Source organism: Octodon degus, unplaced genomic scaffold, assembly GCF_000260255.1.
Source record: "Octodon degus isolate 3935 unplaced genomic scaffold, OctDeg1.0 scaffold00232, whole genome shotgun sequence".
Taxonomy (NCBI): Eukaryota; Metazoa; Chordata; class Mammalia; order Rodentia; family Octodontidae; genus Octodon; species Octodon degus.
In genome coordinates, this window is record NW_004524808.1 from 2291679 (window position 1) to 2309988 (window position 18310).

The following is an 18310-nucleotide window of genomic DNA, read 5'->3' on the forward strand; positions in this document are numbered from 1 at the left end:
CAGGGCGCGTCCGCAGCCCGCGCCGAGGTTCTGTTTTGTTTTGAAGCCGGTGTGGGGGATGGGCACCACCTTGTCAATGAGAAATTTCCTGTTCGCAAGACACAGCTTGCAGAGTTTCTGTCCTGCCCTTGAACTGACAAGTGGATCTCGGCTGCGCGAGTCCCCGAGAGTCTATCCGGCCGCGGCAGGCGCGCGCGGGGGTGGGGGCGGGGGCACCGGCGCCGAGGCCCCGGGAGCCCGGCGGTGCAGGGCGACGCCTGTCCTCCCGGTTCCCGGGCGCACCCGTGAGCGACGAGCCGAGCGGTGACTAATCTGCGGCTCCGGGCCTCTTGGCGTGAGGCCCGGGCTCGCCTCCTGCCCCCCTCCCTGTCCCTCCTCCCGCCGCCTTTCCCGGCCCCGGCGCGCAGCGCTCCGCCGGGTGACTTGCGCGGGCCAGCGCCGTTGCCGCGTTCCCGGGAGCGTAGTGTGGGAAGCGGGTCGCGGCGGGCGGCTCCCGAGCCATCGCCAGGCGGCCTCCTTCGACCTAGGCCCAAGTGTGCGTGTTGCCTTCCCCTTGGGCACTTTGATCAACGTTTCCTCCACGCTGCGGAGGAGCCAGGGCTATCCGGGGCTTTTAACTCTTTGCGTGCCGGCACGGCCGTGGGCTCCGGGAGGAGGCTGCTGCGGGGAGACCGGGCCCCACCGGGTGCAATCAGTTTGGTTTGGCCACCCGGGACCAGGCGGTGGCCCGCCGGATCCGAGGGGCTTGTCCAAGCGCAGCACGCTCTCCAGAGGAGAGCAGGCAGTGAGGCCCAAGGCGGCTTGTTAATGTTCAAGCCTGCCCAAGGGCCGCGGTAACCCGACCTGCCTGGCGAGGCGCGGTGCGGGACTGAAAGGCCGGGTGAGGCAGAGGCTTTGGAGGGGACCAGGACGCCCTGGAGGGACCTGCTTCGACGCATCCTGCTCGTTGGCCCGTGGATGCCTCCTAACCTGGAATGCGGGCCTTGCGCTCGACCCGCGGACTCGGCTCTGGCCGCCGCTCCCTCCCTTGGCCTGGCCTCGCCAGGGAGTTAATGATTGATTTACTGGCTCCGAGAGGCCGGCGCCCTCCCAGCTATTTGTCCAAGCTGAGGAGTTGCTGGGTAGCAGCGCAGAGGCCGAGAGAGCTGGGGTCGCCCAGGAAAGGATGCCGCGCTGCTGACGGAAAAGAGCGGCCACTTGATTAGCTCCCTCTGGGCGCCTCGAGTCGTGTCCAGGGCGAACCCGCAGGAGGCCCGACCTGGGCGAAAGGAGCATTGGGAAGCGCCACATGTAAAAGGGTTGGCAGCTGGTGATTAGGCCTCCCAGTTTTATGAGTCATAATGGGCCGCCTGCCTGGCCCTCAACCTGCTCGCTGTGGAACCGGAGCGCTGGGGCTCAGACAGTGCACCTTCCCCAGCTGCGCGGGGGGGGGGGGGGGGAATGCTCGGGGCCCCGCCGCCGATGGCGTTGCACAGGATTTCCTCTCATTTCTCGCAGAAAGCAACACAAACACACTAAATCAAACTGCTCCGACAACCGAAGGCTCCACACAGACACATCAATAAGGATTTCGCCTCCCGCGTTCGAACGCACAGAAACACTTGTCCTATTTTTATGCAAATGACACCACACAAATAGATCTCCCAGGCCCGGGAGTGGGGTGGGAGGAGGAGGGGCACTGCCGCCCCAGCCAGGGGACCGTGAGGGGGGAGGGGGCATCGAGACCGCACCTCAGGGCCCGCGCCCGCTGGGGTGCAGTGGAGCTGGCACTAGCCAGGCGGCCCGCCCCGCGTGCGGTGGCTCCCTGCCAGCGCCGCCAAGTCGGCCGCGTCCCCAGGCTGCCTGCAGAGGCGGATTAGGGAAGGAGCGAAGCGAGCCTGTGACTAATCGCGGGGCCTCGGACCGGAGCACCAAGGCCATGTGCGACTGACAGGATCGACACTAGCAGAGGACACGGCGACGCCTCGCTTAATTGCAGGCTTAAAAAATTGCCGCCTGAGCAGCTCCGATGCGGACAGTCACGGCGTGCGCGTCGAGCCGGGGAGCGCGCCAGCGCGCGCGCGGAGCAAGCGTGCGGGAGGGGGGTCGGGGGTGGTCCTACTCGCGCCCGAGGGAGCCTTGTCTCCTGGATAGAGGAACCTAGCTCTTTCGCCCCCAGCTCTTCAGGGTCGCCCCAGCCCGCGTGTCGACTAGGGGTGGCTGAGCAGGTTAGTAGTGTACGATCCAGCCTCCAGGGCTAGGTTTTCGATATTTTCCCCGCAGAGGCCGCGTTTCCCCCTTCTCGCCCTAGATCTTACAAAGGAGGCCACAGTTGGAGGTGAGAGATTCCAACAAATCCTTAAAATAAAAACCGCACAGACGAAACACTTTCTCTTCCCTCCTCTTCACCAAGTGTGATACAAAGCCCTGAATGACCAAAGGGAAGGAGAGCCAAGTCGAGGCTGCAAGAAGCGAGGTGCCAGAAAGTCGGGAGTCAAAGAGTCGCACCCTGGGCTCTTCACCCGTGGCCAAAGTCCCTGCGGCCCAGACCTTCCTGGAGCGCCTGGGCCTCTGAGAGAAACATTGGCAGGACCGCTGCTCTACATGGGGGGGAGGGGAAGGCAGGGTGGCGGGGAACCCAACGAGAGAAGTTTCCACCTCGTTCGAGTCGGCTGCTGCCAAAATCCCCGGGCCCCTCCCCGTCCGCACCGCCTTCCGTTGCCACCACAAGTTTGGTTTAACGAGAGCTCTGGACAAAAGCGAAGGTTTTCTATAGACCCTGAAAACAAAGGGGAAAGAGACGCGCGGGGCCGCAGAAAAGCGGCTGCTAGCGTAATGGTGCCAGGCCGAAAGCAGAGCATTAGAACTGCAAAAGCCGCGCGGGCGGGAGGAAGTGCGAGGCGGGAGCGCGGGGAGGCGGGAGCGCGGGGAAGGCGGGCGGGGGAGGGGCGCTGCGCCATGTTTCCGTGTCACCCGCCGAGTCGCCGGCGCTGGTCTCCGCCGCCGGCTCCCGCCTGCCTCCGTAACAGCAGAAAGCGTGCGATTAGCAGCCAGACAGGCGGGGACTCCGGGCCCGCGGGGCCGCCGCACACGCCGCCCGCGGCCCGGGCCTGCGCCCCCCGCCCGCCGGGTAATCATCCTCCTCGCTGCAGCGCTGTGTGCACTCTCATTAGAGCGGGGAGGCTTTTCTCTGCGCACTCGCTCGGCTCCCGCTGGCAAAACAACGCCTTCCTCGGCCGGGCCCTGGGCCAGGAGAGTCGGGGAGGGCGGGACGGGGTGGAGGCGAGGCAGGGAAAGTCGGGCAGGTTAGCGCGGCCGCCGCCGGATCTCCACCGGCACAGAAGAGGAGAGGTCCCTCGGCCCTCCCCCACGCCGTGGCCAAGTCGGAGCCCGGTACCGGACTCTCGGCCCCCATGGGGAAGGGAGGAGGTGCAGTGCCGCCTAAGGCTCGAGTGGGACTGAGGGGCCGACCAGAGTGTCTGGTTTGCAGAGCGGAGGCGGACACGGGAAGGCTCCTAAAACAGGTTTTGCCCCATCTGTCTTTCGAACCTCATAAGGCCAGAAGCTGGATCCTAGGGGCTAGTGGCCCTTCGACGCTTGAAAGGAGACTGAGGCCCCCCCTCAGACCGCCCAGGATGGGTGGGAGAGGAGGGGAGCTGAGGTTAGGCTGCTCCAGGCTCCGCGCTTCGGAGCCCCATTTTCTCCTCCGCGATCTCTGCACACAACAGTAGGCAGCCTCTCCCAGCACCACGCGCCCAGCTGCAGGGCCCGGGAGCAGGTGTTCCAGCCCGGCCGGAGTGGTGGCTCCGCGCCCCTCCCGCCCCAGCTGCGGGGCGGGGAGGAGGAGGGGGCGTGCTTGTGGCGGTCGCCCAGGGTTGTCTCACCCGACCGACCGCGAGGAGGATCCTCTGGGCTTAAATGGGGATACTCCAGGGTACCGAGAGCCGCCCGGGGCCAGGAGGGATCTGGAGTGACGTGCGGCCAACCCTCGTCTGGAACAGCCCTGGGGGCCAGCGGAGGCAGCTCTGGGCGGCGCGAGTGCTTCCGGTCCCCGTGACTGCGGCGGCGGCGGCGGGGCGGCTGGGAAGTTCCCGGGGCGGCCGCGAGGAGCACCCTCCCTTGGCTGTCGCCGCCGCGCTGATCTCGGAACGGCGCCCTACGAGTCTCTGGGCGTCTGCCCATGCTGCGCTCCGCTAGCGCGGGGCCGGGGGCTGCGGGGTGGTCCCAGCGGGGAGGCGGGGGTCGAAGCCCCTCCGGAGCGGCCGCGCGCTCCCAGCGCCCTCCTCGCCGCCGCCGCTGATATGGCGGGCACGTGAAGCGCAGCTCGGCGCCCCGGCGCCAGCTAGGGAGCGGCCTGCCCCACCGGCTCAGCTTACCCGCTGGTCCAGGAACGCGGAACCGAGCCCGGCCAGGCCCCGCGGAGCCCGCGCCCCCGCCCCCAGCTCGCCGCGTCCCCGCACCCCCTCCCCGCCTGCACCCGGCCTTGGGGCTGCGCCAGACGGCTCGCCCGAGGGGAACTCGGCTGACTAATGGGACGCGTGTGGGCCTTACGTGAGGCCCGGCTGTCAGCGGATGCCCGGTCGCTTGGTGCTTACGCCGCGGCCAGGCTTTTCGGGGAAGGGCTAAAGGAGGGGTTTCCCCGCTTGGTGGTTTCGGCTCCCGGGGGACAATCCAGCAGCGGCTGGGCCTGGGCCTCGGGTGCCTTAGCCGAGCCTGGGTCCGGCGGGAGCCTGTGCGCGGGGCTCCCAAGGTGCACTCAAGGTGGGGGATGGAGGAACCTTTGAACCCCGGGTAATCAGAGAGCTTTGGTCCACTCTACTTAAAGGCCTCCCCCCCCCCCCCGCAGATGTTTAGTCTGAAGACCGCGGTGGAGCTGGAGGGAATCTGCAGGCCACCCTAAAGGCCTGGAGCTTAATATGGAAACCTGCCTCAAAAAAATCGCTCGGTGAGATTTCTGTAAGGAAAAAGGATTTTTAAAACTCCCGCAGAGTCCAGTTCGGCTGGAGTTCTTGGGTTCTAGGGCCTGTGGTGCCTTTTTCGTCCTTTACGGGGGCCTGTAAAGATCAGCGGAGTTTTACTCTTTCGCATTAACAACCACCTCATGTTGACATAGTTATATGACCCTCCCAAATATAGCTACCTGTTTCGTTTCAACACAGGAACACCACGGTAAAACGCAAACATCGACAGTAACTAAGAGAAGGTAAACGCCACCGCGAGCTTGGGTTGGAGGCAGGCTAAATCCTCATCACGCATCCCTGGTTTTATTCAACCTAATTACACTAGTAATCCTGCCCCCCACGAGAAAGCCTGAAGCCCTGCAGTAGAGGTGCGACTTTTCCCGGGGAGCCTGCCAATGGGGAGGGGGTTGTTGGTGGAGAGGAGGTGGGTTTTAAATGTCACTTCCAAATGAAAATGCTTTCCTTCAGCCTTTTTCTTTTTTTGATGCAGTTTTCCAAAGGAGCATTTTTACGAGATAAGAAGTGACCGATCAAAATCGCAGAGGGGAGGTTGTAAGCAGCCGCTTTGCCCCAGCTTAGCCTTATCTTATCTTTCACACTTGCATGGCGGAAAAAAATTGGCTTATCTTTATCCCCACCCCCTTCTCGCCTTAATTGCTAAAAAACACTAGTGTGTTAAACGGGCCGGAAGGAGGTCTCTGGGTTGTCAGTGGAAAAGCAAGATTCAAAAATGTGGGCTCCTGAGGGAAGGAAGGGTCCCAGGTTGATTATTTATCTCCTGGGGCCTTTCTAGTGTGACACACAGTCCAGTCTAGGCTGGAAGGCCTTATGCCTAGATTTTTAAAAAACCAAAAAGAAAAGAAAGAAAAGAAAAAGATCTGGATGGCTTTGGTTCCTGCGGCTTCCCCAAGCCTGGCTTTCTCAGCACTGCCTTTACCAACCTCTCTTCATCTCTCAAAAGCTGGTGGTGGGTCTTGGGGTTGAAGCTTCTCTGCCTTCATTCCCCTCTATACTCACTCCCCCCCTTGAGGAGGAGTGATGCCAGGCTGGGATGCATAGCCTGCTGGAAATCATTAAAATATATGCGAGTGTCTGCAAACACACAGTTTTAAATCATGGCGTTTCCCCTCCACGCTGGTATATTTAAACTCCAGAGCGAGCTGGATCTCCTCCCTCTCAGTCGTTTGTCTGTGTCACCGACAGGCCGCTAATGGCCGGGCTTCCAGGCGCTGTGCATTATGCATTAGCCTCCTCCCTCCGCCGCACACAGAAGGTTCTGTCAGGCCTCGAAACACAAACCACCCTGCAGCCCCCCTCCCCACGCCCCTCACTCTCGGGGAGGGGGGCGTGTGTGTGCGTGCCCGTGGTGCCTATTGCTGCTAATTCACTGAAGATACAGTGATGGGGGGGCTCCAGAGGCAGAGGCCAAGTAGAGTGGGCTGGGAGGTGAAATGGGAACAGGTAAAATGTGCAGCAGATTAAGCCATTTGGAACCTCCAGCCAAGCACAAGCCTTAGATGCAACCTTCCCAAGCAACCAGCCTGCCCTACTCACCTCTGTGCCAGGTTGTGTGTGTTGGGGCTAGAGGGGATGGTTAGAGGACATTGGAGACTGATCAGTGGCATGTTTCCATCTACTGGTCAGTACCCCACCCTGTGGGGCTGGAACAAGCTGGCAGAGCCTTCCAAATCTCTTCAGTCTAGGCTAGCGCCCGAGGAGGACTTGGGGTGGTGAGTTTCTACCAGGGCCCCATGAAGTGGAGGAGGGAAATTGGATACAAAATGGCTGAGGCAGAGACCAGGACACTGGGTGCAGGGTGAGTAGTTGGTGATTCCCTGCCCCCCTCTCTTTGGTTCCTACTCACTGCCCCCTGCCTGGTAAAATATGCACAGGAGGCGCCTTGCTAAACAAGCTGCCCAGGCTGGATGTGGCATCTGTCCAGGTTTATCTGTAGGAGCATCCAGCCAGCTTGACAGCTTGGAGGACTCAAACTGGGACCTGGCTGAGGTGGGAATGTGGCCTCCTAGAAAAAACCCTGAAGCATTTGTGGCCATTGGATCAGCCCTCAGCTGTACTAGGAGTTGTGCAGTGTAGACATGCTTGGGCTTTGAGATCTGACACAATTCAAGGCCAGGTCAGAAGTTCCCAGAAGCTGTCGCTGCAAACCACTTAGGTCCCCCCAAGCATACTCAGTGACCTTCCAAAAGCCAGGCAGAGGAAAGAACAGCCATCTTTAACTGGGTGAACCCAGGTCCAGCTATATCTGTCCCAGAGGAGGCAGTAACCTTTAGGCGCCTCCAGATTAGTGAAGTCCGGGGGACAAGAATGGGCCTTCAATTGTTACCTCATTTGAATTTTGGAGAGGAAGCTGGTTACTGCCAGGGGCTTGGAAGATGAGCCACTGTATCTTTGTAAATGTGCCATGGGATGAGCCCCTAAAATCTTAAAAAGTAACAGTGAGGGTTGGGGAGATAGCTTAGCAGTCTAAGTGCCTGCCTGGAGAGAGCAAGGACCTGAGTTCAAGTCCCAGTACTGCATGCAGTGCCTGCCCCAGATGCACCAGGCCTGCCGTGCCAGGCATGGTGGCACATACCTGTAATCCTAGCGCTGGGGAGGCTGAGATGAGAGGATCACTACCAGTCCGAGCTGTGTAGCCAGACCCTGTAGCAAATAAAGATTAAAAAAACTTTTTAAAAAAGTAACAGGGGCTGGCAAGATAGCTCAGCAGACTAAGCACTTGCATAGGCAAGGGCAGGGAGCAGGATTCGATCCCTGGCACCACATGCTGCACCAGTCTCACCCCTAGGTGAGCTGAGCAGGCCACAGAGATCTGGTGTGTTGGTGCACACCTGTAATCCTGGGAAGGCTAAAAGCAGGATGATCACTACGAATCCGAGCAGCCACGTAGGAGCATAGTGTGACCCAGTACCAAATACATAAATGAAAAAAGCAACAGTGAGGACTGTAAGTGTAGTCATTTGTGTTAAAGATAGTTAACATTAACAGGCTACTTTATGTAATGCAAAGCAAAGCTACATTACCTGTAACTACTCAAGTCCTACATATTACCATAACTGATTCACAGTATTAGAGGCCTACAGTTTAGGATTTCTGTCCTACATACACATTACAAATGGATGCCCCTATGATCTTGGGAGCTCAGGGTTCCTCAAACCTGGGGTAGGCCCTCATCATGGGGTAGAAGAGGCCCTGGCAGGCATTGCCAAGTCAGCCTCACTTGCAAAGGGCAGCCAGGCTCCAGGCCTGCTCCCAGAAGCTCCAACTTGCTTGCCCAGTTTCATGGTCTGTTTAGAATCAGCTTCAGGAAAGGGACTGGGAGCCTGAGGTCCAGCCATATGTTGTAACCACAAGACCTTTTCAAGAGCAAGGGGCGGGTGGAGGAGGGGCAGCCCCCATAGTTCCACCATGCAGCACCTCTTGGTTCTGCGCAGATTTCTTTATTTCTCAGCTGGCTGCCAGGCCTTGCCTCCCTTAACGCTCACTCACTCTTGCCCTCACCGCCTCCTCCTCTGCTTTCTTTGCAATCCTCCCCTTGAAGAGTGCCAGGCATGGCGGCCTGACCCCCGGGGTCAGCACTGGAGGGCTCAGAGGAGAACAGAAGAGGAATCATCAGGCGAAGAGCCCGGCCTCTGCACAGGCTGCTGGAGCCTCTTCCTGAGTGGGGATGAGCCCGGACTGCTCTTCCGGTTTTCTGCTTCTCACCTCCCAATAATTCCAACTAGACAGGCCAATAGGTGCAGTCCCACCATCTCCCTCCCCTCTGCTTTAGGCGCCTCGGGAAAATCCCACATTTTAATTCCTGGTGAGTCACGAATCCACCCCCACTCACGCCTTTAAGGATGCCCTTAATATTTCTAAAATCCCATGAAGTTGGAAAATGTATCCCTAGGAGATGGAGAAAACCTTTAATCCCACCAGCCCGACAGAGGATATGGTAGAGGCAAGAGACTCCTTGGGTGGGGGGTGGGGGGTGAATGCTGCAAATTATGTCAAAGGCCAAATTTACTGGCCTGTTTATCTCCAGCATCAAATTTCTTCGGCAGTCAGCCCTCACTGCAGGCCCCTTCACATTTACAGCACCCCTCCCCATTCATTTTAACTCTAGGACTTAAAGTTAGACAAACAGGCCCCTTTGTCAGCAGCCCTGGGAGGCCGAGGGACTCCAAAAGGCAGCAGGCTCCATGCTCAGCTCCTGGATTTGGCGAAAGTTCTGGATAGCTATATGTGACTCAGAGCTCTGGGAAAAGCCTATGTCTTTGGGGAGAGTTGGGTAGTTTCAGGGAGGGGAGAGAAGGTGGATGGGCTTGGGGCCAGGGCCTCTGTGGGTGCAGCCTAACCGGGCCGGAAGAGCCTGGCACAGCTCTGCTCCATGCTTGGTGAGGCCAGCTCTCCCACCCAGCCTTTTCACCTGGACCCTCGTTCTGAGAGTTGCCCCATAAATACCCAACTCCAGCTTTCCCAGTTATTTTAGACTTGTTTTGAATAAAAAGAGTCCCTTCAAAAAGAAATGTTGCTACAACACAACCATCGGCCTTTTCTCCAGCTGTGTCTGTAACTCGCATGCGTTCAGTCTAATAACTTTTAATGTCTGGCCCTAAAATGTCTTTATAAAAAATAGCTTTACAGCATAATAGTCCAGGTGTCTTTCTGCTTGTTACCGGAGATTAAAAAAATGTGTGGGTTAGCTTTCAGAGACATCCACCCCCCAGAAAGACCCGGGAGAAAAAGCGTGCATTCCATTCTGCAGCCGAGAGAGAGTCCTGGAAGCGATCGCGGCCCAGCACGGCTGGGCACTGCTGACGCGGGCACTTGCCTGCTTGCCTGTCTTTTGCATCAGTTGTTACAAGCAGCTCTGGAGCATGAAGATTTAATTCTGCCCAAAGTTTCGGGTTTCAAACGGTAGAGATGTTTCACTTCTGCTTTGAGAAGGGCTGTTTTTTTAAAGTATATGCTGAGAACTAAAACAGAATGAATAAAATCACACCTAATGTGAGTCCCACAGTCAGTAGTGAGTCTCATTTTTAAAAGGGAAAATATCTCCTAGCTAGAGCTGATTTTGGCCTTGACCTTGACTTAGTAATCAACTTGAGATGCTTCTGATTATTTTTGGCATGGGGACACTCCAGGATATTTAAAAACTTTCCGTGTGGATTTATAAGCCACCTCCATTTCGGATTTCTGTCCTCTTAAAGCCTGCACCATCTTGTCCTTAGGCAGGAGACACTCCATCCCACACCCCCACTCCCAGCAGAAGACTCTGGGGAGCAACCGAATGGGGTCACCCTTGGCGGTCGAAAGTCTGAGCCCCTGGTGTGGGTGTGGTTAGGCCGGAGCACCCCTCCCCCACTCTCGCCCCTTCCCTGGAGCTTCGAGAACTGGGGCTCTCTCTGCTCGCCCTTGAGGAGGCCGGAACCTCGCTTCTCCGCCTCTCTCTCTCTCTCTCTCTCTCTCTCTCTCTCTCTCTCTCTCTCCCCCTCCCCCCCCGTCACCCCCGCCCCACGCGCCCAGAGCTGCGCTGGGTGCGCTGGAGAAGCTCAATACGTGTCAATTGAATTGAACTGCGGGCGCAGGCTGTAAGCCGTCGCGGCCGCCCAGCACCGATCAGCACGACGTTACCGAGTGGAAATTTATGGGGCGAACGGTGTAAGCCAAAAGTTGCTCCTTGCCAAGGAAAATAAAACGTGGGAGATATCTCCCAGGGCCGGAGTGAGGGGCCAGGGCAGACCCTCCTATCATCTGAAGTGCAGACCATGAAATGCTTGAGGTCTAGGAGAAATGCAGACGAATCTCCGCTTGTGTACTGCCCACTCCCTCTCCTCCTTGTACCCCCCAAGAGCTGCCCCCTGCCCCAACCCCGCCTCCAAACACTTCCCACAAAATTGAAACGTCCGGGGAACTCGGGCGCGGAGTTCAGGCAGAAAGGCCGCTGTTGCCCCGGGTGGTGTTTTCAGGTAGCACTTGAGACTGAAATGGGAACGAGCTCCTTGGGGGAAAAAGAGGCGACCAGGGGTGGAGTGTACGCGGACGCGCACTGCTAGGCTCTGCGGGGTCTCGGAGGGGACGCGAGGCCCGGAGAGCGCAGCGCTGGTGGTGAGAGGCGGCAGTGGCGGCTGCCGCTGGGGTTTGACAGCTTTGGCTGAGCTGAGTGCAAGGCGCTTTATGGTAATTGCGGTCCTCCCCTGGCCTTCTGGGTACCAAGGGGAGCCTCCGCGCGCGCTTAGGAGAGCTACCCCCGCCGCCCCCATCCCCTCCTCTCAGTCTCTGCGGGCCGCCCTCACAGCCGCCACCGCCCAAGTAGGTCTCCCATTCGCCCAGGACGAGCGCCTTGGCCGGCGTAAGCAGCCCATTTGGCTGGAACTGGGGAGGGGACGATGGGGGGGTGCCACCCAGGTGGTCCAGGATTCAGACGTGGAGAGGCCAAAACGCTCCGGGCCAGGAACGGATGGCGGCCCAGGAAACTCGGGCAAACCTTTCCTGGGGAATCACCCCTTCCGAAACCCCACCGCGGAGGCGCCGCAGCTAAGGGTGAGCGGAGACTGGGGGAGCTCAAACTTGCGAGAGCTGGAGGCGGCGGCGGGCGGGCGGCTGTCGCCCGAGTGCTGCGCCTGCAGGGGGAGGGGAGGCGGCTGCTGGGAGGGAAGGAGGGAGGGCGGGCGGAGGGAGGGGGAGGAGGAAGAGGAGGGATCCAGCGAGGGGGACGCGTTGGGATCGCGGCGTGCGGCGGCAGACGGAGCCCGGGCTCCCAGCGGCAAGGTGAGGCAGAGCTGCGCTCCTCACAGAGCTCCGTGGCTGCGGGGAAGACGCCCGGAGCCTAGACCGCGATCGAGAGCGGGAGCGAGGCGGGCGGCGGCGGAGGGGGAGCCCGCGAGCCGCCGGGCGAAGAGCCCAAGCCGCGCTGTCGCCGCGCAGGGACGACTTGGCCAACACACACACACTCACACACACCCAGCCCGAGCGGGCGCTCGCGGCGAACCGTCAACATGGCGCTGGGGCTCCTGCCCGAGCGCGGGCAGCAGCGGCGGCGCGGGAGCTGCTGAGCCTGGCCGAGTCCAGTCCAGCTGCGGGAGCCGGGAGGATCGCGCGGGACTGTCGCCACCTGCCCTGAAGCTCGGAGCCCGCCCCGCCCCGCCCCGCCCCACCCCCACGCGGCCCAGAGCCCACCCCTCGGCTGGGCCGACCCCGAGGGCAACCGGCTGGCAGCAGACGGCGAGGGAGGCAGCGAGCGCGGCGCCGTGAGCGGGCTGCGGGCAGCCGGGGACGGCAAACTTTGCTGCTCGCCGCGCTTCCCCGGCTCGGCTCCGTCTCCGCCTGTTAGTGTCGCCACCTCTGAGCCCCGCACACCTCTCCCCACCCAACCAACCGCCCTCGGCTCCTCTTCGTTGCCTCGACTCTGTTCCGGGGAAAACTTCAAAGCGCAGGATCGCAGGCTCCCTGCCTACTCTCCGACTGGGGATTTCAGGTCAGTGCCCCGAACACCTTTCCCCAGGCGGGCTGCGGGCGGGCTGGCGCGCCGCGGACTGCAGTCGCCCCCCTCCCCCGAGGCCTCAGCCCGCCGCGGATTCCTTCGACTCGTGGACACTGCGAAGCTTTTTGCCTTGCGCTTTTTTTTAGCTGCCTTGCTCGCTTTCGTTTTTATTTTATAGCTGTAAGTTATTAGAAATGTAGCCAACGCCAGTGGTCCCGCGTAGGCACCAGGGAGGGAGGGGAGCAACGGGGTGTGGGCTGCGGTATCCCGAGGGGTTGGGAAGAGAGCAGAGAGTTCACCGAGTGGAAGTTTGCAGCCTGTGTGTCTGCGCGGGAGCGCGGTCGCCGCTGAGCGCGGATTGTGGGGCGCAGGGGGGGGCTGGGCTGGAAGCTGGGAAGCTCGGCTCGGCGTTAGCTCGCGAGCAGGAAGGGGAGGGTGGCGAGTTCCCGTCTGCTTTCTTTTTCGACTCGGGAAAGAAATGTAAAAACCCCCAGCCGCCGCCGCTGCCGCCTCGTCTCCCCTCTCCGGGGGCCCGTGGTTCTTCCAAGTGGAACGACGGCGTGTGCGTGCACGAGAGTGTGTGGCGGGCGCCTGGGGCCGAGCAAAGCTCGACCTGTCGCAGCCGCACAACTCGGGAGGGGAGTCCCGGGCTTTTCTTGGCTTACCCCAAAACGCGAATCACGTGGATTAAAAAAAAAACTACTAAGCGATCGCGCAGAGCCAGAGGTTCGAACTGGGCCGGTCCGCCCTCCCTCCAGGTCAGACGCTTTGTTTTGTAAATGTTCTTTTAGTATTTTAATCCTGGACCCCCTCCCACCGTCTCTCTCCTCGGGAAGCTGAGGGGTAGGTTTTAAATTATGAGCCCCTAGGGGTGGGTATAGAATGTTTGTGTGCGGGGAGGGCAGAAGGAGGCGAGATCTGGGCCCTCGGCTAGGCTGTGGGGAGTCCGGTGGCAATCCCTGATGGGCGTGCGAAAGTCTGTGGCCAGAGGAAGTTGGTCCCACTCGGAGGGCGTGCGGTGCAGAGGCTCCGGGCGAAGAGGAACTTGCGCACCCGGGCGCGATCCTTGGTTGAGGCAGGGAGGGCGACGCGCCGACGCGCCGCGAGCCCCGCGCTTGGAGCGGGCGGGAGGCTGCGCCGCAGAGCCTCCGCCAACTCGGGGACTCCGGGTGGCGGCGACGAGCAGTTGGTGTTTACGAACTGAACATTGGGGCGCTGTGCGTGGAGTAAAGCGGCTTGAGGCACACGAGGTCCCGGCGGGCTTCCCGCTGCCGGAACGCTCAATGGGGCACGTAGCCGGGTCCCGAAGACAGCCGAGTCTGATCGCGCATAGGCCGTGGTCGGGCAAGGCTTAATTTGCTCTTAATGAGTCTTTGCCAGAAAGTCCGCGATCTCCAGCTAGAGGCTGTGAGTGCCCCTGCGCCAGGGTGCGCGCCGCCGGCGTCGGGGGGGGGGGGAATAGAAGAGCTGAGAAGGGAGGGGGAGGAGGGTATGTGTATTTAAAAGCAAACCTTAAAAAGAAACCAGCGCTTCGAATAGGTATTCGCACAGTTTCTGAATCTAGACTATAGCTCAGGGCTTGGGTTATGTGACTCTTCTACCCCCTTCTTGAGAGGCGGCTAGGATCGGAGTACTGTTACTTGGTTCTGAGGATAGCCCTTTGGAGAAAAACCCTTAAGATGTTCTGGGAGCAAAATGAAGAGGAAATGGCCCACCCTGGAGGGTGGTGAGCGCAGACAGACTTGGGTATTTCTAGCCATCTGACACTTCCTGTGACACTGGAAACGGACACCGCGGGCCGAAATCAACCCTTAGAAGGTGTTGGGTTCGGTTTTGCCAACAAAATTGCATGTGGGGAAGGCATCTTAATTGTTGGTCTCAGAGACTCCGGTACGTGGACACTTGGGGAATAAGGCTCACTTCTAGACCCTTCTCGCTTCCGCCCCCCCCCCCCCGCGCCCCGACCTGTTATCTGGTCCGGGCTTTGCAGGATTGGCTCTCGGGTTTATTTTGGGCATGATTTCAGTACGTAGAGGAAAGCGGGAGGCGATAATTAATATGCCGTCCAGGTTTAATCCGAGGATGGCCTTCAGCGTGCGGGTGTATGCTGTCACGCACACGAATTGCCTGGCGTGGTTATGGGGCTGCGCGGGGTTGGGGCGCCAGGCGCTCGGCCGGACCCAGCGCTGTCCTTTGAGGCGCTGTCACCAGTAGGTGACTGAGAGTTAATTAGGAAGTGTTCTCTGGATCAATGGGCCGCACAGCTCATTAGCGATTCTCTCCAGCCCTTTGCAGGGCTGGCCTGGCCTCCGCCTCCCACACAGGCCAGGGCCCCGTGGTCTGGGCTGCGGAGAGCGTCGCTGGAAAGCAAAGAGGGGACCGCAGCCGGAGACAGCGGGGAGGCAAATGTAACTTCGCGGGGCGGCGCGTTGCGTGCGGCGCCGCGAGGCCCGCGCAGCCCGCTCTTTCTTCCTGCTCACGGTCGCCTCCGCTGTGTCTTTAACTCGCTCCCTCTCGCGTCGCTGCCTGGCTGCTCCTCCCCGCCTCCCTCGCCTATCTCTTGTTCTCTAAGCACGACGCCTGTGCTCCCCGCCCAGTTTGGGATTAGACAAGATAAAAATAGGACTGCCCAGCGTGCAGAGCTGAGGCTGTGCCCCTGTAGCCGGGGCTGGTGGGAGCACGGGGGCCAGCGGTTGGGGAGGACCCTCCAGGCGGCCAGCGCCTGTGGCTCCCCGCCCCCACCCCACAGGAACCGTCACGCTCCCCGGGCTCTGCCCGCCGTGAACCGTGCGGGCCAGGGGACCTGGGCAGGGTCTCCGCCCTCTCGCGGGTGTTGTTGGTGTGCCGGTGATAGATCGGTCTAGACAGGCATGCAGGCTCCCTCCCGGCTGAAGGACGAGCGGGGGGGGGGCGCGGAGACGGCAGCAGACTCCCGTGAGCAGCGAGCGAACGAGCTAGTCTGCAGGCCCGGCGAGCCGGGTGGAAGGAAGGCTGCGAGGTTTCTCTTAACCCTTTAAGGGCCGTGGAGGTAGTGTATTGTGGAAAGGGCAGAATCTGAGAGTCCTGGAGGCTAGAGTAGCCCGCGGGAGGGGAGGGGTCAGTAGTCTGGGTCTAGGGTTTTCCTTTCTCTTCTGTGTTTGCTTGGTTATGTCCTAGCGCATTGGGCTCGATTCTTCGACAAACCAAATGGAGCTGCTAAACGATGTAGCTTGACCGGGTACTTGTCTGTGGGGGAGCTGTGAACACACACAATGGGCACCTCACTTAAGGAACTGAGTCTGGGAGGCACAGATGTAGAGCTCAGATTTTTTGCAGTTATTCAAGTAAGGGAAGGTCTGCACGGAGCTGTAGTTGGGTGGGGCTTCTCACTGAGATGGTTGCAGACTAAGGATCTGAGCCTGAGGTGCCAGGCCAGGATGTACAGGTATGCAGTGGGGGTGGGGGAGAAAACAGGAACAGGGGTCCTTGAGTTGCTACCCAAATACATAACTTTTAACCATGAACTTGCGGAGAGTTAAGAGACAAGATACGTGCAGAGACAGACTCAAATAGAGGCAGTCTGGACACTACATCGAGATCCATCACTTGTATACACATATGGGGCTAATATTGAATTGGTCTAACAATTTAATACAACTCCGCAGACATTAGTTCTTTCCAGAGCTTGAAATTGGTGGGTGGGTTACCCTATGCATAAATAGCTCATTACTGACATTCCACTGTCTCCTGCCCCCCTTCTCCCTTTTAAGGGTTTGTGGCCTAAGGGATTTACATTTGAACTGCAAACCCATACTGGTCTGGCCCAGGAATGAGCCACATTACAGGCAAAGTAAGAATATTAGTAGCAAGGAGGTATATGGATTAGACAGGATTGGTCAGATTAAGCTGTGTGCCTGGATGACATGTATTGAGACAAATCAAGACATTTGGGCTCCAGTGTCCCATTTGGACACGAGATACGTAAGAGATAAAGAACTGGCCAAGAGGAATGTAAACATGGGTATGCAAATATAGAAATGTGTAGCCATATTATAAAGAGAAAAATCTCAGACTTGGTTGAGCTGGAAACTAGGACAGAATTTCTGTAAGTGCGTTGGAGACAAAAAGCCCATTTAAAGGTGTGAAGAGGGTCACTTGGAAACACAAAAAGCATTCATATGCATACATCCATGCTTAGATGCACAGGCTGAATGACAAAACCTCTTCAATGCTGAAGACTTTCCTACGGAGTGAAACTAACGTGGGGTACGGAAGTGTGGGCCACACAACCACATTCATACTGGAATTCACAGGGAAGTAAAGTATCTGCCAAAAGCTAAGCGAAGTAGAGCGGCTTCCCAAAGTTCAGTGGAGCTACTTTGGTTGGTTTGGGCAGAAGAGTGTGTGCTGAGTAGGTTTGAGGGATCCTGGAGACATTTAGAGTTCATGACCCTGAGTTCCTGGGTGGGGTAGGAAAAAGAGGAGTAGCTTGCCACTTTGTGGTCGGGAAGAGATGTGGCACTGCTGGGGTCCTGTTAGCCTAAGTAGGGTAGGGCCTGGCGCACCCAGGAAGGCAGAACTGAAAGAAGTGTGGCCTCTTGGAGGAATAAAAGGGAGAAAGGTATGCTTTCATTTTGGCATGCTTTAATTTTTTTTTTCCCTTGGAGGAGACCATGGCGGGACGGCCTGTGTAGGATGGATTAGCAGGCGCCTCAGTGACCCCAGACGCGCACGTAAACTCCGGCAAGGGTTTAGTTTGCCCGCGGCATCGATTTGCCGCGGTCCCTCTTTGTCTAAGCCCAGCCGGGAATTCCAGCTTTTATTGGGAAGACCGCACTTGGGTGGAGCCCGGGCCGGGCGGGGCAGGGCGGGGCAGGGCCGCGCCGGGCCGGGCCGCAGGCTGGGCTCGAGGCTCGCAATGCTGAAGTGCTGTCTCGGGCATAGAACGGTCTTCTGGGGTACCTAGCGATGCCCAGCAGCCCCTGCGACAATGCCACCCTGGTGGTTTCCTCGAGGGCGCCTGGCCTAGCGACGTAGCCAGGCGCGGTGGGGCGGGGGAACGCGTGGGTCCACCTCGGCCTCAGCGCCCCACCCCTCCCCCGCCAGCACTGGGCCGAAAGGAGCTCAGAAGGCCCCTTTGTTAGGCCTCAGGGTCACACCCGTGCCCCGGGGGCCGCTGAGGGGCGGGCGATCGGCGCTCTCGGAGAGAAGTTCTATTCTACAGCGCAGCTCCGGCTATCCGTTTCGAGAATCGGGTCTGGTGGGGTTTTTTCCCAGACTGGAGTGGGGAGGCTTGGGGTTCTTTGCGAGTTTTTATGGCAGAGGGCATTCCGTCTGTTTGCAAAGCCAGCCGCCTTGGTGAGGCCTAAATAGTGAAGTCAGGAGGAGCCGCAGCGCTAGAGTGTCTGGCCTACTCTATCGTCCCTGTAGCAGCCGAGGCCGGGTGTGTCAGCCGGAGGGTGTGCTGATGGCCAGCCCCCTACAGATTTCTCTGATTGCCTTCTACGTGGTCCTCAGGAAGGGATATCTAACTTGGGGGGTAGGAGTTCATTATTAACGATGCTCTTCTGCGATCTTTCTATAGAAAGGCTCCTCTCTAGGGGCACAAGCTCATCTCCGGGTGATCCCAGTACAGGGTCTCACAAATAGGGGTCTTCACTTTGTTGAGATTTTTTTTTTTAAGCTGTGTCTCCCCAGCCGGCATCCAGAGGTTGGGCTCCCTGTGATTAGACAAGCGGGAAGTCCGCTTGGAGAAGATCCTGACAGCATAAAATATAATTTGTGATCTAAAAGACAGTTTCCAGTATAATCTCATTATGCACCACAGACTCCCGGTGTTATTTTGTGGAAGGCGGACAATGATCAATTTACATTGACCCGGGGCTGGGCGAGCTTTTAGATGGTA

The 18310-nt window shown here is 59.1% G+C and overlaps 1 protein-coding gene across 10 annotated transcripts in view; it reads left to right on the top strand.

The window, feature by feature from the left end:
• Bcor (BCL6 corepressor) overlaps positions 1-18310 on the top strand; it is a 125777-nt gene that overhangs the window by 70360 nt on the left and 37107 nt on the right. For 4 of the 10 annotated variants that reach the window (XM_004645586.2, XM_004645588.2, XM_004645587.2 and 1 more), the window contains exon 1: positions 11679-12420. The exons of 4 other annotated variants lie outside the window; for them this stretch is intronic. The gene's annotated coding sequence lies outside the window, so the exon portion shown is untranslated. Of the gene's footprint in view, positions 1-11678; positions 12421-13162; positions 13185-18310 lie in introns of those variants that run through there. 2 more of the 10 variants (XM_023705891.1, XM_023705887.1) reach the window with 2 other exon arrangements.